Raw genomic sequence first — 12661 nt, forward strand, 5'->3', positions numbered from 1 at the left:
ATTTTATTTTAGAAATTCAAACTCATTACAAATTTCAAAAGATATTAAATTTAGTAGAAGTAATTTAAATGAATAAAAAATACAAAATGATGTTCAGACTTACTGTAATCAGAAAAATGCAGATCAAAGAGAGAGTTTGACAAACAAAAAAACAATTTGTAATATCTTGTGTTGGCAAGAGTAGGATAATCATGTGCTGTGGACACAATTATTTGGAAATGAAACAGGGAGTCAATTAGAGAGAAATCTGGCAGTAAATATCAACAAAGATGCACATACTCTGACTCAGAAATAACACTTAGTACTATTTAGCCCAATATAAGCACTTTTAGATATACGTTATGAAAATACATATTCACAAGGTGTTTTCCTTCAGCATTCTTGAAGACAGAAAGTAAATTTGGAAAATCTTACATGTCTACCAACAGTGGAATGTTTAACTAAAATACTGATATATACTATGGAATAACATGCACCCATTAAAATAAATTAACTAGATACTGACCTTAAATAACTTAAAGATGCATTGGTATGTGACAAAATCCAATTAGAGTAATACGAATACCCATATACCTATAAATGCACTGAAAAAGAATAAAAAAGAATGTACTCCTAATAGGTAGCAGTGTTTACTCATAAAGAATGAAATATGATTGAAGTTAAAGGTCATTGGGGATATTTGGTAGCCAAAACTTGAAGATTATCCATCAGTTCTTCATAGAATTAAAATAGGAATTTCGATTATTTGCTTCGATTGAATACCACATAAATCTCTTACCAGTGAGGCTAATGTCAAAGTAATGAAAAGGAGAAGTAATGCCCCTTTACTAAAAATCCATCAATAAGCCATCTATCATCCATCTATCTATCTATCTATCTATCTATCTATCTATCTATCTATCTATCTATCTATCAACATCTACTATCCATCATCTTCCTTTTTTCTTTTCTTTCTTAGTTATTCTTTCAGTTATAAATCCTAGGTTAGTTTGGGTATTTGAACAGCAGTATACAGATAAGGCTTTCTACTAGAATACTTTCTGAGAGAATAACTACATTGATTTTATTCCTAGGAAATGGAAAATGAATTTGGGAATGTGGGGATGTCTCATCACATAATCTCAATTTTTTGTTTCCTTGAATATTTGCTTTGAATTTACACTATATATCTTCCTTCGTGTTCTTTACATCTGAAATCCTCTTATCTCAGCTTGTCAAACCTTTGTCTCCCTTCAAAATTTAGCTCGTATATTGCTTTTACTCCAAGGTCTTCTTTAACCCTTCTGTCACATTTAAAATCTGTCTCCTCTTTGTTCCCATGGTGTGTTTATACGCCATTAGGGTGCTCATCAAATTCAGCCTTATTAAAATAGTTGAAATATACTAAGCATTGTTATGTTTCATTCACTGTGTAAAGCACTTCTTATATGTTATCTCTTTTAATCCTCCCGAGAGTTCTTTTAAATATGAGTTTAGATATACGTTGGAATATCTTTTTAGGCAACTTTTTTTTTTTTTCCTTTTTACTCATCTAGGAATACATAAATGTTCTCTCCATCTAGCGTCTAGCTGTCCAGCTAAATGTCTAAGGACATTCATGAAATCTTTGTAGATATTTTCTTTGTCCACATAGTGGCTGGCAAATGCTCCTCTCAGATTATATTCTGAAAGTTTAGCTAATATAAATGTACATTCTTAGCTTGAGGGTATGTTGAGGGACTGGAGGCTAGAACAGTGAGAGGCAGGAAACTATATTTCTATATTATTATTTTACCGTCAATGAATCCTATGCCATTAGTGGCCCATTCATGTTTCAGTTTGCATTCTGTCTGGACTCATGTAGTTGTGCCTAGGCTGTCGACTAGCCCTGATACCCAGCTTGTCATAAAGAAATGCTTCCAATTAAGGAGATCCATGGTATTGGGTTTCTTCTTTTTTTATAAGCACTGCATGGGCTCTCTATGTTCACTGATAGACTTTTGGACTGTTTCCATTTTTTGGCTATTATGAATAATGCTATTATAAGCACTTGTGTACAAGTTTCCATGTGGGTAAATGTGTTCATTTCTCTTGGATTATTCCTAGGAGTGAAATTTCTTGGTCATATGATACTCCATGTTTAATCATTTGAGGAACTGCCAGACTGTTTTCCAAAGTGGCTGCACTATTTACATCCCTACTAGCAGTGTATAGCAGTTACTATTTATTTTTTTTGCATATTTTGCCAACATTTGTTTTCTGACTTTTTGATTTTAGCCATCCTAGTGGATGTGAAATAATATCTCACTGTTGTTTTAGATTACATTTTCCTGATGATTAATGATATTGACTTTATCAGAATCAGATAAGAATTTCCAGGATATTTCAAGTCAAAAGAGCAAGACTGAAATAATTAGTTGTTTTGTACTATACTTGAGTTCATAAAACAAAGCGGTCTTAACTAAGGGAAAATAAACTAAAAGGCTCTTTTCTACTCTCTTGGTGTCCTCTTACATCAGGCATTTAAGACGTATTAATGAAGCAATAAGAGTCATACCTCTATTTCATGAGTATTGTTTTTGTAGGTGATGACAGTTCTACTTTTTTTACTTCCACTTTTTTCTGTCTTTTGGGAAATAATAAATGTAAGTAAAAAATAGGAAATAACTACATATGATGGGTTATATATATATAAGAAATATATGTGACAGGAAAATATATAGGAAATAAAGATGTATGATGAGAGATGTCAACGTTACCTGGGAAGTGAACTCCCTAAATTACATTCCTAAATTGAGGATACCTTTTGGGAATAGTTTTTCACTTCTGTATCAGATTGTCAACAAAAGCAACAGGCAGCAAAAAAGAAAAGAGAATGTTATCTAAATATAGAAGAGCAGAATAATCTTTACTCTTATTAGGAAGTGGAAATTGAGATGGAGATTATGTGACTAAACTGGTCTTTGAAAGGACAATCAATCAACATTCCAGTAGGCAGTGACAGCAGTCAGTGGAACACCATCAAGTATCCAAAATGCATACTTCTGAAAAGTATTTAATATAGAAACCAGAAGAAAAACTCAATAAACCATTAAATAATTCTTAAAGAAGTTGCCTTCTTTGAAACTATGTTAAAAATAAGAATGATCATGGCATACATTAATACCTTATGAATCAGGGACTGTCTAAATACTTTACATATATTTTCTCACTTAATAACAGAAATAATTGATGAGTAGTCTGAATTAAAAGCCAACTGCATAATAGTCTATTAAGAACAAAGGGGTTGGAAAAAGGAAGAATTGGGGAGTTATTGTAGAATAAGTAGAGTTTCAGTTTTACAAAATGAGACGAGTTCCAAGAATGGACGGTGGTGGTGATTATAACACAACAATGTGAATGTACTTAACACTACTGAAAATGGTTATGATAGTTAAATTTTATATTATGTACATTTTATCACAATTAAAAACTTTCAAAAAAAGAACAAAGAGAAACAATAAATAAAATGGTTTGGTAGCTGGAGGCTAAGCAAGGGGATTAAAACTACAATATAAAAATTAAATTCTAAATTTATAATAATGAAGAATAACAATGTCATTGTGGAATTATGGACTCGATGTGAAAGAAACTTTTAGAATAAAGAACAATTTGGATTAAAACTAATGAATACAATAGCTATGAATAACTTTCAGGATTAGCACTGTGCTTTCTTTATATTAAAATTTAAAGGAATCCTTTTTTCCTATTATGATATTAATTATTTTTATAATTAAAAAGTACTGCTTTGATAGCTTATTTGAGATAGTTTCTTAGTTTTCTTGTCCCGAATATATAGTTTCAGTATTTTATGACTGCATAAATCACTTTTAAATAGATTTTAATTGTTCTCTTAACTACTAAGTATATCTGCACATACAGTTTACACAGAGCATGACAGCATCAGGAACTCTGAGCTGGATTTTGGGTTTAAGTCCTAGCATGGGACATTGAATACTCTGGACTGGTAAAGCAAGTTAGTCTTTATGCCTCTGTTTTACCTTGTGCAAAATGTGGATAATGAATTCCTTAATTATCACTCATCATTTTCATGAAGTTTTGAGATCCAGATCATGGGAAACATTTGCTGAACTCCACGATTAAATTAGGTATTACTGTTATTTACTTCCTTTGTATTCTGGACTTCTCCAATAAAACAGTCATGACGCGTGAAAATATCCTTTAAATGTTTTTGTCCCATGCTAGACAATATGCTCCTTGAGGCTAAAATACATATCTGTCTTATATATTCTACACCTAGAACTTGGCACAGAGTAAATGTTAAAAATACTGAGCAAATAAAATGATAACTAAATGGACGGATAAATTAAAAACTTTTGATAGAATACCACTTTTTAAAATATCATATAAGAAAAATGTTGAAATCATCTAATAATGAATTTATACAAAAGTCTCTTTTTCCCTAACCCAAAGGGACATGATGAAAAAAAATGCAAATTTACTGGGGTTTTATATGTGTGAGATCTCACAGGACTGTCCTTCACCAATTCATCTTTTAAAAGCAGCCTGTATTAATGGGAGTCATATTATTTTATTTGCAAATTTTGTTACTGTTCTTCTAAGGGTTATGGTAGTCAAGGTCTATAGGCTGTTGATATGTTAATAAACAAAGAAAAAGTAAACTGAACGTGTTGTCCCAGCTCCATTTGTAAAGATATGAAAGGCTGATATTGATTAAAGCCTAAGTAATATTTGAACCAGGGTTCTAGAATATTAATAGGACAAAAAAAGATTGTTTTCACTTTGGATTGTTTTTAAACTGTGTTTTATAGGCCGAATAATACCCTACCCAAAGGTGTTCATGCTGTAATTTCTAGAAATTCTGAATATGTTATTACATAGTGAACGGGACTTTGTAGATGTAATTAAGTTTACAGAACTTAAGATAAAGAGATGATTCTAGATTATTCTAACTGGCTCAATCTAATTACATGAACTCTTAAAGGTCTGGTTGACCCTCAGTCTGAAGTCAAAAAAGATGTGGCATAAGAAGTCAGAGGAATCTAAATTATGAGAAGGATTAGGTATATGGTTGCTAGTGTGAAAATGGAAGGATGACTTTCAATCACTACTAAGATTGCCTTTTTTAATTCAACAGGGAAATCATGATATATTCTACTTGAACATGGTTTATTTCTTTTGGAAGCTGCCATTTGGATCTTAAGAATAACATGTTAAGTGAAATAAGTCAGATGGAAAATGTCAAGAACCATATGATTTCACTCCTGTGTGGGATATAAAATTGAATGCAAGACATGAAAAAGACAAAAAAACCAAAACTCATATACACAGACAACAGTATGGTGGTTACCAGAGGGAATGGGGGATGGGAGTGAGGAAGAAAAGCATAAACGGGATCAAATATATGGCGAGAGAAGGAGATTTGACTTTGGGTGGTGAACACACAATGCACAATACAAATGATGTATTACAGAACTGTATAACTGAAAACTATATAATTTTATTAACCAATGTCACCCCAATATTTTAAATTAAATTTAAAAAAAGAAGAAAAAAAGGAGCTGCCCTTCTGATATTCATCCCCTTGAGTCATCCTTTAAATTTGGGCTGGGCATATGATCTGCATTAACCACAAGAATGTCACAAAAGTGATACTGTGCCAATTACAGGTTTAAGCTTAAAAATTCCTGGCAACTTGGGATCCTTGGTCCTCCAAGTATGAAGCCCTTCTACCTTGCTAGAGACCAATTGATGCAAGAAAAGCTTCAGGAGTACATGGGAAGAAGGTAAAGTCCAGCTATCCTAGCATCTCAGCTGAGTTCAGCCCCCAGCTGACCCATTAGCAGAATGTATCCATATGAGTGACTACTGGCTAGGGCAAAAGACCTGATCAGTTCAGCTAAGCTTATGATTGTCAAATCATAAGCAAATAAAACAGTTGTTTAGAATCACTAAATGTTGGTGTGGGCTGTTAAGCAAAATGTGGCATTTGAATTTAAACACAAACACTATGTTAGAATTATAAAATCATGAGTAGTCTCTAGCAGTATAGTGTGAATGACTTAGTGAGTGATTGGGGTTTGCAGTCTGGCTGATGAAGACCTACTTTCCTACTCTTTACCAGAGAAATATCCTCACTTACCCATCAAAGAAATTACTCTCTAACTACTTTTATGGGGCAACCTGATGGAACAGGACATGTCCCAAAGTGTTATCTACTACTGTTTTAGCTACTGGAACCCACTAAAAGAATGGCTGTTTTTTGCCTGAGTAGTTATGGGAGATTCAATATTTCACAGGAACTGTTAGGCTGCCCACTTTCCACATATCATTCCTAGAGTGATGAGAACTACTGGACTCTGCCTTTACTCCCCACTGGGTCTTGGGTCAACAAGAAATGTTATTAAAATTTCATATATCCAATATCTTTGGTGAGTCTGTGTTTTCTCTTTCTATAGGGACCCACTCAGAAGAAAGATACTAAATAAAATCCACTTTGTTCACTTTAGAAATAAAACATTAGACCATAACAAAAGTTATATAAAGGAATTTTCAAGTATGAGCTTTCTCACCCATTGAAAATATACAACATAATGAAGAAAAACAGAACAATCTGAAATCATCTACATCTGTAGTAGGCTGTATGTTTGTTCCTGAGCCTCTCTGTAACTGTCTAGATTGTGATGAAGATAAAACTACTTATCTGAACAACGATAAATAGTGAATTGGTAGTTAGCAAAATAGTTAATACACACACCATAAAGAATAAATAGATGTTTACTTAAAATGTGTGTATGTGTAGGTGTATTTTAATGGAGATACAAAGAAAGTAAGTTTGTCCCTATTTTTTAGAAATCTCTGAATAGTAATGTAATATCATGATTCTTACAGGGACATTTAAAAAACAGTCATATAAAATTCACCGAAAATCCATAGAACTTTTAAACTGTTCAAAAAAAATGTCTAATGCTACAGAATAGCAATAGAAAACACACAAACAAAAAAATGGCTTTAAAAAAAAATCCTTCAAGGTCATTTTCAGATTTACTTTATGGAATAAAATGTATACAATAGGGACATTTGGTAAATCCCTGGACTGTGCAGAGTAAAACATGCCTTGATTCAAAAGAAATGAAGTTAAGGGTGTGGAAGGAAGATCATTCATTCTGGTTTTTTTTTTTTTTTTAAGCTAAAAATGACCATTTATTTGTTCCGGTCCCTAATATTTATAATGTTAAGAGCTTGATGATAGATAGATGACTGAATGAATGAACAAATAAATAAACAGTAGGCATGTGTGTTGGAGGGGAGCACACTACCACTCTAGGAAAAACTAGATATATAATGTATGCATAGATGGTCCCTCCCCCTGATAGGCCTGATGGTGGGAATGGTACTCAAATCTGATCTACCACACACTTGAAAGAATCAGTTCTTTCTTTTAAAGTGTGTTTAATGGTATTGTTCATTTAAGAACAGGTATCTATTTAGGATAAAATGTAATGATATTAAAATCTTGTTCTAGATTTATTGTGTAAGGGACGGTTTGTACATTGAACACAAGGTTGGATTATTATTGTCTGTCAAGGACAAACATAATGCATCACAGTTGAGGGTAAAAACCAAGGTGGAGTTAGAATATCATTGTTCCCAATGTTGGCTTGTTAGGCAGATACTATTTGAAGCTAAACACAGTAAATAATTTAAAGCCTAAACCATATATGTTGTTACTACACATATTGGGACTTCTATTATGTGCTAGACACTGTTCTACAAATTGAAACTTTAGAATTAGAAGGAGAAATTTGTTCTTAGTGACTATTAATAGAATTCGATCCATTAGCCAGGGTTAAAATTTATAGCATTAGTGGAAATATAAAGAACATTATCATCAATCACCTTTATTCTTGGTTCAGATTTTCCTCTCTCAAAATAGTACACATTTTCCCATTTACTTCTTTCAGTCAGTGATATAGTAGAGAAAACACAAATAAATCTGATTTATGTTCTTTTGTAGATAAGTGTTTTTGCTATAGACATGCCACATTTTTTCTTATGATTTAAATATTGTTACAAAAAAAAACAAAAAATAAAAAAAACAAAAAAACAGACAACACTGGATCAGAGATCCTTTCAGCTCATCATACTATGCCAGAAATTTGATGTCTAAAAGAAGTTAACAAACACCAAGCTAACAAAAACTAATGGTAACTTAAATGAATTTTAATATGCTACAAATCTATAGCAGCATCTTGAGCTTTTTTTCTTTAGTAATTTTTCTGCTAAGGCTTATATAACAGTGTTTAAAGTACTGTTCTTTATACCCACATAGTTGCATTTTTCTGAATTCTCAAAATATATAATGATTCCAAAACAAAACAAATAAATTGCCTGCATGTTAAGTGTCAGCTTCCTTCAATTTAGCACAGTTTCCTAAAATTGAAAAGACTATATGTGATATTCCTGTTACATTCATTGAGACGGGTAAGTCATGTTCTCTTGTGAGTAAATAATTTAAAGCATTACTTGATTATGAAACAGCATATATGCAATATAAAGTTGAGGAAAAGTTTCTGTGATTTGTAAAAAAGAAAATATGAATCTGGCTATATGGATATGGTTTGGATTATGTCCTTGGATTCTTTGGAGGCATATTTTCATTATTCTGTCATTGGAGTATTTCTTTATGAAATTTTAACAACTGTTTTAAATAAGATACTTATCATAAAGAGTCCAGTGGTCATTTGTATTTAATTCACCTCAACTTATCAGTTTCTTTGCTTTCCTTGAGCTGAGATTGGTCCCCCTTGCCTTTCAGCGTTTTGGGTCCTTACCTGAGAAAGATCTAACTCACGGGTGACTTGCCAATGACTCAGTGAATTAAGGCCAGCCTTACTTTCTTTTTCAAATCACCTGGTGTTTCACAGGTTCTGTGTAGAGGCCAGCCATAGAAGGCCTGACTGCACTGCTGAACAGATGAGTTTTTCTGACTCTGGCATTCAACTTTTGCTACTGTGGTGGAATTTTTCCCAAGCCGCCAGATGGTATTTGATTATATAGATCATAAAGAATAATTGGTAAGTAATCATGCACCTAATGCCTTTTTTACCCTTATTTTGCATGGGACACAAAGATTGGTGCTTTGATCATAATGCAGAAATTAGAAGCACTAAGGAGGAGGAAATGTCCTTTTCCTGCTTTGAATTAGAATGAGGGATCGAGGAGAAATGCAGTAATGTTCTTACAGTTTATTTATATACTTCTAAAGAGATTATTTTCCCACTCTAGAGGTGTTCAAAGTCAATAGATACTCTCTGGATTGGTAAAAAGAGAAGATTAAGAGTGTGATGAAACAGCAAAGGCCTAATTCATTTCTTCCTTATTAATTACCTCTTAAAATGCCATTTGATATGCCAATCTTCCTCTAAACATCATTTATATATAAACAAATATTTATGAAACATCGTTCAAGAAGTGGCTTCTGGGGTTCACAATGCCAAATCGGACATTCTTTACCTTCAGGGATCTTGGAATCTAGTGAGAAAGACAGACATATAAATAAGTAGGTTCAATAATGACAGAAACTTATCCGAGGCCCAGTGCGGCCTTATGTTTGTGTGGTTAATTCTACCTAGATCTGAGACTGAAACCGAGGGTTCTAATTTATTGTATGATTTTGATTCAATATGTAATTCCAGCATTCTATTCAGTTTCTTCACAGCATGTCCTGTTAGTCTTAGCTCTTTCCCTTACTAATCATTAACCTCCTGAGGCAGCAAGAAACAATGAACATACCTCAACTAAGGGTCACATGGTATGAGCTCTATTAAGCTAACATCATGGCCCAAGTTATACTCAGCTCCTGAGCCCTAAAGCAGGAGGACACTAGGCCAACAGACTGAAGGATGCAAAAGCTGATCTCAAGATTTGAAACAATAATTTTTGCTCATACCTTGTTGAACAATAAACAAGACCCAGGACTCCAAATCCCTTACTCATGATGACTCTTGATTTTTGCTCTATGAAGCCTGTCATGTGTAAGCCATTGGGAGCCGGGTTTTCTGGACCATAAGTTAACCCGGTTTCTGAATTGGCACCAATCATAATAAACTAATTCTTTTCTGCTCTGAAAAATCATGCTCTTAACATTTCTTTTGGTATGTGTGCACAGGTGGATGAACTCTTGTTCAGCTCCTTAACAAGACCAGAAAGGGCTTTATATAGAGTGATGCCATCAACTAAAACTTTCTGCAATAATAAAAAGAGCCTCTACCTGCATTTTCCAGTAAAATAGCCATATGTGACCACTGAGCATTTGAAATGTGTTATTGTGACAGAGAAACTAAATTTTAAATTTCATTTAATTTTAATGTAAATTTAAATTTAAGGAACCACATGTGGCTAGTGGCTACCATACTGGATAGTGCACTGATGGAAGTTTCTATGTTGAGTTGATTTCTTTCCGTCTTTATTCTCATTTGTATCTGAGGCCTAGACAAAACTCTCAAATAGAAGGAAAAAGTTTGCTCTCATTTAAAACCCTGTCCTCAGTTTTATTTGAAGAAAAAAGAGATTTAATGACTGACAACTACATTGAATCTCGCATTTCTAACTTACTTCATTTGAAGCGGTTTAAGTTCCAGACACTTGGATTTACTTACTTCTGTTTCATGTAGTTAGGCCAGTGGATGAGAAATGGCTTCAGAATTCCTTATTCCCCATAGGACCATTCCTTACGAGTTTCTTTGGGGTGATATATACTATGAACGTTTAGATAATTGGACGTGGTTATAATCTAAAGAGATAAAAACTCTGAAAAGTTGGGTATTATATATGACTCTTCTTATAATCCAATATCAAAAGTCATTCTATTTTTTCCATGTTTATAAAATTAAAAACTTTTCTCTAGGTTTATTGGACTTTTGTATTCTTCCTTTTGTGACAGTTTTCTTATTTTTGTCCACTGCTCAATTTGGACATGTTTACTAAATTGTAAGAAATTTACAGTTTTGAGACTTATAATCTTTTGTCATATATGCTGCAAATATGTTTACAGTTTGTGCTTATATTTTGTCAATGGTGCATTTTTTTGTGTGATAAAATATTTTAAAATTTACCAAATGTTGGTTTATTTATCTAGGGTTTTGTTTTTTCCCTGCTCCGGTGTCATGCTTAGACATGTTGCACTATACCAAGACTATATTCCTTTTCAATAACATTTTCTTCCAGAAATGGTTTCATTTTTTACATTTAAAGCTTTAATTTATCTGGCACTTACTATTATGTATGATGTGCAGTGTGAATCTAATGTTACTTTTCTCTCCAAATGGCTAGCCATTTGTCCCCAAAGCATTCATTAAAATATCCACAATTTTCTCCAATCCAATATAAAATGTCACCTTTATCATAAGCTAAGTTTATTATATTCTCAAGTAGTTTTTGTATTTTCTATCTTATTTCATTTATCTCCCTTTTTTCCTGCACTAGATACCACCAAATATTCTTTGCTATATTTTTCTCTAAATGACAATGTCAAGAGTGAGATGGCATCCTTTCTATCACGCCACTTTAAGACACATAGTTCATATTGGCTTTTATTTTTCCTATTGATAATGTTAAACATTATTACATTCTTTTTTGTCGTGTTCATACAATATATTATATGTAAGCAGTTACAGGTTGGTAACCAGCTCTAAAAAAAAAAAATACAATAGAAAACAGACCTTGATTTGTAGCATTTGCTAACTTTCCCTGTCTATATACTCACACTATGGCTACTGACAGTTTAAAAGCTGGTTAGTAAAATTTCTAAATATTTTAACAATTGGCTCTTCTAAGCTGGTGTTGAGCTGACTCCAGCACATCACTGTATGCAGGTACATATTACGGAAAGTATTATTCATAATGAATAGTAATACTAAAGTGTTTATTATGTACTAGACACTATGCTAAGAGCTTTAAAGATTTATCACAAAAATTCTTTAAAGAAGGGATAATTATTGTTCCTATTTTCAGATAGGGAAATGTGGTTTAACAGTGATTAACTGACTACAAGTTATATAACACATTATATAAGAAAGAACAGAGTCAAGATTTGAACCTATTGTTAGGAAAATAGTAACAAATCATTACAAATTTTTTCAGTATCAAAGGTCATATGCTAGATAGAGGTATTAAGATCAAATTGACTGGGTAGTAGGAATCTGTTTATAAGAAGAACAAAAAGAATGAGAGAGACAGAGTGAGAGAGAACCCCACCACCATCACCAAATATAGAAATTCGCAAGCCTAATCAGGTGCATAAAGAGTTTCAAGAGTATGCTCAGAGGATTTATAACTTGTCTGATAACAAACTTACTCTGTTTGTGATTGGAAAAAGTGAAGCAACAAAGGCAATAACCCTTCAAGACATCAAAACTCTTGGGCCAAGTCGGTGGGTGAAGCTCTTTGAGTAATAGAGCTATGTAATTTAACAGGGAGGTCTGCTTGTAGGTTCTTGGTTATCAGAGATACTCACGGAGCTATTGAGCTCTGACCTCAGTCTTTGTTTCCTCCCCTGAATAAAGAGTTATGGATCCTCCTGTAGGATAAAATAAAACTTTCCCCAAGCTATCTCATTCACCCTTTTCTGCATTAAAGAGCCTCTCAGGTGTGCAGAGCC

This window comes from Rousettus aegyptiacus, unplaced genomic scaffold (genome assembly GCF_014176215.1).
Source record: "Rousettus aegyptiacus isolate mRouAeg1 unplaced genomic scaffold, mRouAeg1.p scaffold_m13_p_3, whole genome shotgun sequence".
Classification (NCBI taxonomy): domain Eukaryota; kingdom Metazoa; phylum Chordata; class Mammalia; order Chiroptera; family Pteropodidae; genus Rousettus; species Rousettus aegyptiacus.